We start from the raw sequence: 12,197 nt of genomic DNA, 5'->3' as shown, positions 1-12,197 counted from the left end.
ATTTAACTTAAAATCATTGTAGGCTACTTTATAAAACATGAGCCAACTGGGCTACGAATTGAATTTTGAGTCTGACATATTTAAAATATGAAGAGGGAAAACGGCAGCATCACTAATGGCTCAAAGTAACAAGGTTATAAATAAACTGTTCACTGTTCTCATGTATTTTTAGTAAAGGGATTTGGGAATAGAGCAACTAATCCCCAATGCCCAATTACAGTCTCTTAACTAATTTAACAAACACATTGTAAATGTAGTTAGAGATACTTTAAATAAACATATATTGCATGGTAGGAAGTTTAATAGCTAAACACATGGAAAAGCACTTCAGATGTTTGGGCTTCCCCTAAGTTTTTAGTACGATAGTTCTAAGAAAACCCAAACACAATTATTAGGCAAAGCATCAAGAGGGGATTTTCTGTAGCATTTGCCTTTAAGAATATCTTAAGATGTTAAAGATTCCCAATAATTAAAAACAATTACCAGTTCTTTTTCCTGCTTTTTTTGTGTATGATCTTATTTTATATATATATATATATATATATATATATATATATTGCTCATAGAAATAGATAAGAATAGGTATACATAGATATAGAAGTGGATAAGATGCTATTCCAATATGCTTACACAGATATATATTGCTTACAATTGACTGGAAGCTGACCCACATGAAGATATACGATTTACAGGTAGTGCATCCTTGCTCTTGGGCAGTGCTTTTTTCAGAGGCTGCCAATGATACGAAGCCTGTGACTTTCTGGGGAGGCTGGTCCTCAATTCCTCCTGCACAGGTTTGGTCCTGGTGGAGTTCTTTCAAAGTGTGTAAACTGTACTTCAATTAAAGAAGTCTGCAGGGCACGTAGAGCAGATGAACAGGAAGTGCTTTGGGACTTCTCTTGACAAGACTCTGGCAGGTGGGAAGCCCACATGTGAAGCAGGCTTTTGAAAATGCTGTATGGGAGCAAATATTTAACATACCAGGGGATTGGGAAGTAATGTTTATTTCTCATTATGTTTCCCATTTTCTTCTCCCATCTCTGAAAGGAAGTACTTATGACTCCAAATAGTAGAAAGAATCCAACACTTTCAGTTCCGAGTGGTTGCAAAATCCAAACTTGGTGCTTTTAAACAGCTGTCAAGAGGAAAGGCAGGGGTTATTAACAAACTGGTACCATCTTTACTAAACTGAAATACTGACTGCATTCATTTTGGCTCAGGTTGTTCTTGGAAGCTTTAAAAAATCCCAGTGAGAGTCTTTCAGTTTTGTTAGTGCAGATGATTTTCTGTTGGCTTTTGCTTAACTTCAGCTGACTTTCATGTAAATGTACCACAGACAGGGGCTTAAAATAGCCAGATGGTCACTGCAAAATGTTGTGGTGACTTGTACTTCCCCTTTCTCTCACCCTTTCCATACGCTGCAATCCCAATACTATGGGATTGGGACAGACGGGTGAATTATTTTGATCGATGTTCTGGCTACTTTACCAACTTGAAAATAAGGGAATTAGATGGTTTCATGTGTTTAGTTGAGACATTCACTTGTCTGACGAAGGAATTCCCAAAGGAGCCTATCTTGTATCATTATAATTATTATCATTATAATCATAAATGTAATAATACACTAATGGCCAGGACCAACCCAGCTTATGCACACTAAGATCTACTTGTTGTCTACCGTACTTGATGTCTAAAACTCTCCATACAGCTTCTATTTACCTCATACCAGACACAGTCTGTCTGAGGAGACATCCATAGAATTCATGAAAGAGACTAATAGGGTGATTGCAAAGAATCAGAACAATTCCACTATGATCTTGATTTGTTCTAAGGTGGTCTGGGATACCAGGAGAGTTAAGAAGGCTGGATAGGCTGATGAATAATGAAACGATTGGCCTATAATAGCTGATTAGTTTGGACTTAAGGATCCTTAGGGGAATGTGATATTCAAAGATAGAAAAAAAATTAATCTTAACTATAAAGAAAATATCCTTAAAGGAGAGAAGGAGGTAGACTTTAAAATCCTCTTGTCATTAATGATCACAATCAGAGATGTTGCAAATGTGAATATTTCATACAGGCTTTCATCCTTTGAAACATTTTGGGGTAGTAGATTTGTTTATAATACTAAAATGAATTGAATTACTGTCTAATTGCACTGGACAGGAATGATATTCTTCCTATCACTTAATTGATCACTTAAGATGTATGTTGAGAATTATACAAATATCAATACATAAAAGTCCTAACAATGGCCTAATAAGTAGACTTCATCCCCATTTTACAGATGAGGAAACTTAGCAAATGTAATCAGCTTTGTCAGTGCAAATTGCTCTGCAGTTAGCAAGAGAGACAAGAACCAGTTGATCTTCCTGCTATTGATTCTGCTACTTTGTTAGTAGATTTAGGACCCTGGTTTATTTAGACACCACTTGCTATGTTCCTTTCCAAAGTAAGGGTTCTTTCTATGCATGTTAAATGTGAAGGAGATTTGAACAGTTAGCTAAATTCATATTCTCTAAATAGATCATTGAAAGCAGCTTTACTGTTTTAGTGGAGGATGTGTCATCCACGCAATGAGCTAATTAGTTAAGTGGGCTCTTGTGAGAAAAGGCTCCCATGGGGGTTCCAGTATCTATCTCTATTGTAGCCTTGTTGACAGAGAGGGAAAATTTGTCTTTTTCTGTCTCCTCCATTTAATTGTGAGCTCTTTGAAAACAGAGATTAGATTTATTCATGGTCAAATTGCCAATGGTTTACACAGTCTCTGACACTGGATAGTGGAAAAGAAGGAGGGGAGGGAGGGAGGGAGGAAGGAAGGAAGGAAGAATGGAAGGCCTGCCTTTCAAGCTTTAATTTCTAATAATTGACTGTGGACACTACATAAATAAATTCTCTAATCTTCCTCAGCATTGATTTCCTCATGTCTAAAATGGAGATAATATGTAATTATATTGTTGTGAATTATCTGAAGGATGCAATGAGCTACATAAATTGAAGAGATTATTATTTTGAATCTGATAATTAGTATAATAATCACCTAAGAATCAGGTTGAATATAATAAATATGGAAAATTAATGAATATATAAAACTCACCAAGAATGTTAGCTCTGCTAATTTAACATCAAAACCAATTAATGTTCATTAAGGCTCCTTCGTGAGGCAAACTAGATAAGAATTTATTTTCCTGGCATTTGAGTCCTATTTTGATTTGTCTAATACCAATGACTTTAAAAGAGTACTTTGCTTAAATCATCTTTAAGTGAGTTCAAAAACAAGTGTTAAATGATCTTTGGAATAGAAAACAATTCAAAGTGCTAAATTGTGTGGAGATGGACTTTTAAAAAGTGCTGTTGTGTGAGGAAGAGGTAAGGATAAATGATGGGACAAATAACGCTTACAGATTATTAAATGTGGGCAGAGAGACTGCTTTACAAAATCGGTTTGCCGTTCACAAACCTCCCAAGAAGGAATATTCATTTTCTTGTATAACTTTCTCTGGTCAAACGTCACGGCCTTCAGTGGCCATGATCACACAATAATAAAATCAGAAACTGAGAGATGGGAGTGACCTTAGAGGCAACAACTGTTTCTTTGTATTAATTGCTTTGTACCAACTGTTACTTTGTACCAATTGTTCCTCATAGGTAGAATTTTTTTCCCCATTGATATTAGGAGGCTAGCTGGCTCTTTCTGGACACTCAGGACTCAGCTTAAACATCATGTCTTCAGAGAGATTGATGGACCACTAGTTTAATATTATCCTCTGGGGAGGCTCTCACCATTCCATCACTCCATTTTATTGTTTCACATCACATGTTGCTGTTTGATATGTTCTAGCTTATTTGTCTATTGCTTCTTCCCATTGCCTCCTTTCTCCCTAGAATGTAAGCATGCTGAACTAGGGTCTTTGACCATCTGGGTCCTGCGATAGCCCAGGCATCTAGGACACACTTAGTAGGAAATCAGTACAATTATTGAAAGTTGGATGAATAAACCCTCATTTTACAAGTGGAGACTTTGCCCAGGGTCACACAGATGGTTACCGGAAGAGCCAGGGATTAAGCCAGTTCTCCTGACACACAGCTTAATGTTCTGTTTACTGCGATCCCTTAGATATGCTTGGAGTTAGATATGCTTAATCCTATAAACGGGGGCACAATACATAAACCCGTTTTATAAGTTCTCTCCATTCTCTTCTGAGCAGGACACTTACTCAGGTAGTACTTTTCTTCAGAGAAGTTGTACTATTCATCATTGTAATCTGATCCAGCTCTTAATTCCAATTCTATTAGTGTCCTGATAGACCTCGAGTTCTACTGTGTAGAAACAATAGAGAAGGCATATAATCCAACCCTACACTTAGAGCTTTCTGTGCCTTTGTGCATGAAGGAAAACAGAAATACCCAACTATACATTAGTTTATAGGGGCACCTGGGTGGCTCAGTTGGTTAAGTGTCCGACTTTGGCTCAGGTCATGATCTTGCAGTCTGTGAGTTGGGAGCTGTGTCAGGCTCTGTGCTGACAGCTCAGAGCCTGGAGCTGGCTTTGGATCTGTGTCTCTCTCTCTCTCTCTCTCTCTGCCCTCGCTCCCCCCCACCCCCCACTTGCATGCACACTCTCTCTCTTTCTCTCTCACAAATAAATTAACATCAAAAAAATTTTGTACGTCAATTTATACACTTATGAATTAATTAAACATTTATCAGAAGACTTACTGGCATTGTTTTTAGATACATTGTTTTGGCATGCAAAGAGGAAACTGAGATCTGCATCATTGGAGTAGGAGGGGTATTGTTACACTGCCGTATGGGATGTGCTATGTGGAAAATGATAGAAGTTTTTTGTTTTTTGTTTCTGTTTTTGTTTTTTTCACCAAAAGTGAAGAAATCAGAGAGGAGGCAATGAATGCTGACTAGAAGACAAGTCTTCAGAGAAAGAGTAGTATATGAGCATATATTTAAGGGTGGGTCATTGTATCCTGAAAAGTGAGTGGAACAAGGATTCTTATTCATTGTTCATGGGAAAACAAAATGGCTGCTTTGAAAGAAATTTTGACGGTTTCCTAAAAAACCAATTTCTTTCATACTGTACCATGTATTCCAGCAGTGATGCTCTTTGGTATTTACCCAAATGAGTTAAATAATAATGTCCACACAAAAACCTGTATATGGACGTTTATAACAGATTTGTTTATAATTATCAAAACTTGGAAGCAACCAAGATGTCCTTTAATAGTTGAATGGATGGGGGTCCCTGGGTGGCTCAGTTGGTTAAGCATCTGATTTCAGCTGAGGTCATGATCTCATAGTTCGTGAGTTTGAGCCCCTTGTCAGGCTCTGGGCTGACAAGGTTGGAGCCTGGAGCCTCCTTTGGATTCTGTGTCTCCCTCTCTTTCTGCCCCTTTCCCACTCACGCTCTGTCTCTGTCTCTCAAAAATAAACATTAAAAAAGTTAAATAGGTGAATGGATATACAAACTGTGATACATCCATACAAAGGAGTGTTATTCAGCAATTAGAAGAAATGAGCTATCAAGCCATGAAAAGACATGGAGGAAGCATAAGTGCATAATTTAATGTGAAAGAAGCCAGTCAGAAAAACCAAATTCTGACAATTATACCGCACCATTTCAATGATATTACATTCTGGAAAAGGCAAAACCTGGAACAGTAAAAAGACCAGTAGTTGCCAGGGGTGTCTGGGGAGAGGGAGGAAGGGATAAACAGGGGGAGCAGAAGGCATTTTTAGGGTTGTGAAACAATTCTGTATAATAGTACATACTTGTCATTATACATTTGTCAACACTTCTAGAACTCTATAACACAAAGAGTGACCCCCTAAAGTAAACTGTGGACTTCAGTTAATAATGCTGTGCCAATATTGCCTCATGAAGTATGACACATGTACCATGCTGATGCAACAGTTAATAATAGGGAAAACTGAGAGTGAGGTTGTATATGGGAACTGTCTGTAATTCCTCCTCTATTTTTTGGTAAACCTAAAACTGTTAAAAAGTAAAGTCTATTAATAAAAACAGTGAATGAGACCCACCAAATGTTTCTCCTAGGGACAAGTGAAATCAATCTAATTTCTCAGAATAACTTATTGATTAATCTAGGAGATACTTACTAAGCGCATACTTGGCACTCATCTCTGTGCCAGGCATTGTGTTCCAGAAATAAAGCATGATCTTTACTGTCAAAGAGTTTATAGTCTCATCGAGGGAAGTAGCTATGCAGACAAGGACAATAAAACATGGTAATTGTTTGGGTAGAAGTCTGCTGATAGACTAGCAACACCAAAATGGGAAGTTCTACCCATTTAAAGCAGAGGTTCAGGAAAGTATTTCCTTTCCAGAGGAGTTATACCTGAAGCCAAATCTTTACCATTTAAAAAAGGTGAATGTGAGTTGGCTAATAGATGATTCTAATGAAAGAGATGGTTGAAATCATATACCATGGATTGTATGCTTGATATGGAATAAAATGAAGATAATTCAAGACTGAATTATCAGAGCCCTAGAAGGAAACAGAGCCCTAAGTAGCCATGGTAAAGTTGAAGGATACAAATAGGGGAGTTAGTGTGTGAGAGATGTGGAAAGATGCTGATTGGGGGTTCATAGATTGAATTTTAAGAGTTTGAGTTGATCCATTCAAGAGAAACAGCTCTTGAAATATTTATGTCTAATTTGACTGGAGTTTTAGATTGAATTATTTGTGTTTCACTCCAGCATACTGAGATATCTAGAAAAGCTGTAATCACCACAAATGTTCACTTGTACTTTGAGTGTGGTACTTCAGCCTTTCCATCCCACAGTAAGGCTAGGAAGAGGCCAGAGAAAAGGGATACTCACAAGGAGTGTGAGTAAATTTTGTTGGTGTTTAAAAGGTCAGAGATATTTGAAGCTAAGTTACTTGGTGAGTCATAAACATGGATATACATAGGAAACAAAGCTAATGAGCCAGGGACCCAAGTACTGGGCAAATAAGGGAGCCTAACCATAAGGTCAGAAGAAGACAGCAAAATTAAAGAGTAGAAAAAGGCATATCGCCAACTGGTGTCACCTTACATTTGTTATTATTATAATTAACAAAATTGTTTAGTTTTGTACAAATATCAGGAACCTATAGTTTGAAACATTCAGTAGGAAGTTTAGGGACGGTCAGTGTAGCCAAGGATATTGGAGAATGAACAACTACTACCCAGAGGACTGAACATGGAGGAAGAGACAGTCTTACTGGAAAAGAGTTGGATTTCAATTAAAGCAAGGAAATGGAGCTACTTAGATACATTTTTTTACAATCAGTTTTATTCTGGATTGTGTGTTAACAGTTAAAACAATAAAGAAGAAAGCCCTAAAAACAAGCTAGATTGTGAGAAATTGGTGGTCTGCAGGGTCTAGTATTTTGACTAGTCTCTGGGAAACATGGATATCAGAGGCACATGGAACTGTAGTGTTGGATTTCTGGAATTTTTTGCAAAAAAATCTTTCAGGCAACTTGATCTTAATTCTTGATCAAGTCTTAGAGGCCTATGATATAGAGACTCAAAGGTTCATGAAGCGAATTAAAGATATCACACTTGATCATAGTTCTCTCCAGATTGAAAAGATTTTCCTTTGTCGTGGTGTGAGGCTCATTTTTTTTTTGCATGCCTCTAAGGTACTTAGAAATCCCAGGCCTCTGCTTAGGGTAATTGTCAGAAATTTCTATTCACACATAAACCCTTTTGCTTCAGCTGGCCTTGAGAGGTTCACAGATGACACTGGTGAAACCTCCCAGGGCCTGGAAATTGAATAAGGCTTGGTCAGTCTAAGTGCTGAAAGGTGAGCAGAAGTAAAGTGGGAATGGGGAAGAAAAGCAGCACAGGTAGGAAGGATATAAAGAGAGAATAAACAGTGAAGATTGAGTCAGACACAAGAGTTAAGGTTAACTTCAGAGGGGCATGCAGTGAGAAAGTCTTCTGGGATTTTTAGACAGAAGGCTAGCAAACTATTTTTGGAAAGAAACACATTTCAGGTTTCAATTAAACAGAAGCTTAGTTTTGAAATGTCTAATGAAACACGTATTATTTTCACATTGTCGTGACAATAGAAATTTATTTATAGAGTTTGCATTGGACTAAAAACGTATAATTACATAAAGACCCACAAAATGTGTTTCTTACACTTAATCACTTCTGGGGGTGTCTGTAATTTTATTTTGAAAGAAGTATGTTTCCAGAAGTAAATTTTTTATGGGAAAGGATATCCTATTAAAATAGTGTGCATTTCAAAGAAATGACTACTTCTAGAAAGAGCAAAGGATTGATGAAACATTAACTAGTCTACTCTTAAGAAAACTTAGATTAAGAAGGGCAACTCTAACACTGGAACATCCTTGTCACTTAGTGCAAACATACACAGGGTGGGGTTGCTTCCTTGCTGCCCTTCAAGGTTACAGATAAAAACCACACATGATTGTGGGGCTTGTGTCCACTCTGAACGAGTACTGTTTTCCAGTAGTGTTCATCAGAAAACCCAATGGAGCCAAGAAATCTGGATTTTTTTAAATGTTTATTCATTTTTGAGACAGAGAAAGACAGAGCACGAGCAGCGGAGTGGCAGAGGGAGAGGGAGACACAGAATCGGAAGCAGGCTCCAGGCTCTGGGCTGTCGGCACAGAGCCTGACGCAGGGCTTGAACCCGCCAACTGCGAGATCATGACCTGAGCCAAAGTTGGATGCTTAACCGACTGAACCACCCAGACGTCCCAAGAAATTTGGATTTCTAATGGTAATATGATAATCACCCTCAGAGCCTACTCACTTTATTGCTGGGGCTAGTAATTAAACTTTTGGAGCTTAGTGTTTTTCAAATACAGCCTACTCCGAAGGGTTGTTACAAGGAGCAAACGAAGTAATGCTTAGTAGAGTAATTAGAATATAGAGTAAGCCTTCAATAAATAAGTTATTTTGAAAAGCCCAGGTTCAGTAAATGAAAATGACCAATCATAAATTTTCCTAGAGTCCTCATGTGTAAAGTGAAGCTATTAATAGTATCTCCCTCTTAGGTTGTTATTATCTGTTAAGATATGTTAAGATATGTTAACATAATATCTGTTAACCATTTGAAACAGTCCTGGCCCACAGAAAGCATTGAATGGATACTACTTCTTATCCATATATAGGTCATATACCTATCTTTTCTCACTGCTTCTTCTTGCTACTTCTTACTACTACTACCGCGGTGTCTAAAGCAGAGGTCAAACAATGGCCACCCAGATGCTGGATCTAGATGTTGCTGGGTTTTGCTTTGTCCACACCATTATCTAAGCAGTAAATTTGAATGCATATTGATGTAGCAGGTGTGTTCTCATTTGTCACAGTTGTACACTATCTTTTCTGTCATAGCTGGCACAATGGACATACTCAGGCCACCTGCGTGATGCCTGAACTATTTATTCTAAAATGCTTTGTCAATGGTGTTTTTCTTTGCTCTTCCGTTTACATGCTTAAAATTCACCACTTTCCTTCAATCTTCATTTAATACATGAAGGGTAAAAGTAGTTTATGCATTTGCAGAAACCCTGATAATAGCACTTCATTGGCTTGCGATAGGAAAATGAATATTGGGTCAATATGCCATGTCAAAAGTTGCTCTGAAGAGAATTCAATTAATTAACTTGGTTTTTCTTCAGTGGAACACAAATGAACGTGAATATATAGATTTTCATTTTCTCATTTTTCTTTGCTTTGTGAGATATTTCGGTTCTTGAGTTCTGTATTGTTAGTTGTTCACAAAAGGTACCTTAAATTTCATTTTCATAGAGTAGCTGACATATGCCTAACCTAAAAACTCACAATAATATTAATGTATTAAATGAATGCAAAATAATGGACACATTCTCAGGTCAAAAGAGAGTCTTTACACAGATACATTATTTTTTTTTCCTTTTATAGGAAGTGATAGGTACTGGCCCATTGTTTATGCTAATTGAATTTGTAGAATCTATGATAATCGAGATCACCACTTGGTGGTAGAACTAATCTTTTCAGTGCAGAAGAATGCCCATGAGGTTTGTCCACTGAAACAAAGCACTTCTCAGAATACATTGAATACATAAATGTAGTGGGTAATTTTTGATGGAAAGCAGCTTATCAAATAAAAGACAGTGGTTGAGGTACTTTATTTTAGACTTTCTATTAATTATGTTTTTGTTTTGTTTTTGGTGGAGGTGGTTACTATAGATATTTTTATAGGACAGTAGGTAGTTGTATGTAGCTGTTAGGGAGATCTAAGAATAGAAAAAGTAATATAGGCCTATATGCCTGAAGGTAAGGTGTTTGTAGGACCTCAACAGCATGAGTTCCTGCTTCTTGCTAATGGTCACTTATATTTTTAATTTACTGTATATCATTTTAGTTTATATATATATTAAGGGTTAGTGTTTCCAATGCTATTGAATTTTGTTCAGTATCACTTATGTGTCCAAGTTTTTGTAATTCTGTTATGAATGGATTCCCTTGGTCAAATCGTTTGGGATAATGTTTTATAAGAGATCCAGGAAGGAATAATCCACATGAATATGTTGAAGGTTCTGATGATTTATGTGTTTAAAATCCTGCTTGGTTTTCTTTCACTTAATTTCTCACAATGGTTTTGTATTACGGAAGTCTTTATTGTTGAATATTTATTAACTTTCCAAGGAGAACTAAATTCAGTGGATGCTGCGATAGGATTTATATTATTTCATTATTTTACTGTATTATTTCTTTTTCTTATAACTTTCACTTACTGTATTACTTTTTGTCTCAAATCTCTTCTTATGTATCCTTACAGCCTTCGTACCCATTGCTTACTGATTTAATTCTCTTGTTGCTTGCTTGCTTTCAGTTTGCCTTTTCTTAGTACACATTCCTGAGAGAAGCATTTCAGCTTCCAGCTCTAATGGAGTAGTTTGTGGTAGACCAGTTTTCTCACTGGGGAAAACTTGGAAAGCCAGATGAGAAATAAATGTTTGAACATAATGGATACTCTTTGAAGCAACTAGGTCTTGAGGGGACAGAATCCTGATAGAGCAGATTCTACACAAAATGGTGAGAAGATATTCTGCAACCTTTATCTCCATCAAGGCACTTTGGGTTCTCAGACTGGAGTAATCATTGATATCACCCAGAAACAGAGGAACTGGTAGAACTTTTGATAGTCTCATAGGGCTTGAGAGACGAAATCTTGAGAATTAGAGTGTCAGAATTCCCTGTAATAAGAGAGAGGTAAAGGCTTAGTTCAACATTCCTCTAACAGAATAAAAAGCAGAGCAGAGATTTTGCCATCTCACAGTGGTGATTAGCATTCAGAGGAGAGGTCCTATGGACACTGGCTCCACTCTCCTCAGTTCAAACCCTGTGAAAGCATATACCCTGGATGTGTAATAGAGAGGAGGTTGACGACCATACCAGAACTACAAACCGAGCCTCAATTCAGCCCACTCCCTGGTTGAAAGCAGGTGATGAACCTCCATTCTATCTGGCTATTGGAGGAAAGGTGAACCCCCACTGGACGGAGATAACATCATCAGAGTCTCAGTATTTTTTCATATTCAGTATTTAGCACACTATTTAAAATCCAGGGATGAATAAAAACAGATGGACAATGGAAACCATTGCAGATGACCCAGATACCAAAATAATCAAACAAGGGCTTTAAAATAGCAATAATTAATATATTTAAGAAAATAAGAAAAGATATTTGAAATGATGATGAGAATAGATGGAGAATTAATGAGAAAATTAAAATCTTTAAATTTTTTTTTTTTGAAACAGAAAATATAATTGTCTGAGCCCACGTTCTTGTGTTGTCACAAGTATTGGCAAGGCATTAGATTGGTAGATTGATAACTGAAATCAGAAGCTCATATATTTCAATTTCCCTGGGCTGGGAAAGGGAATTTGTATCATGTAATAATCTAAGTTTTTTTTCCTTTAGCAAACGCTTTGGGCTGTGGACAGTGAGGAACACTAGTAAATCTAGTACGCATTTCATGAAGCATTTAAAATATCATACACCACATTAAGCAAAATGATGAACAGACAAGGATATTCATTGCAGCACCCCTTAAATATTCACCGATAAGGACTATTTATAAAATGTATATAATCATTAAAAGTAAACAAGTACAGAAATAGAAAATATTCTTAGTAAAAAAATCTTTAAA

This window comes from Herpailurus yagouaroundi, unplaced genomic scaffold (genome assembly GCF_014898765.1).
Source record: "Herpailurus yagouaroundi ecotype Mexico unplaced genomic scaffold, PumYag 140, whole genome shotgun sequence".
In the NCBI taxonomy this organism is placed as follows: Eukaryota; Metazoa; Chordata; class Mammalia; order Carnivora; family Felidae; genus Herpailurus; species Herpailurus yagouaroundi.
Note: the sequence above shows the minus strand (reverse complement) of the source record.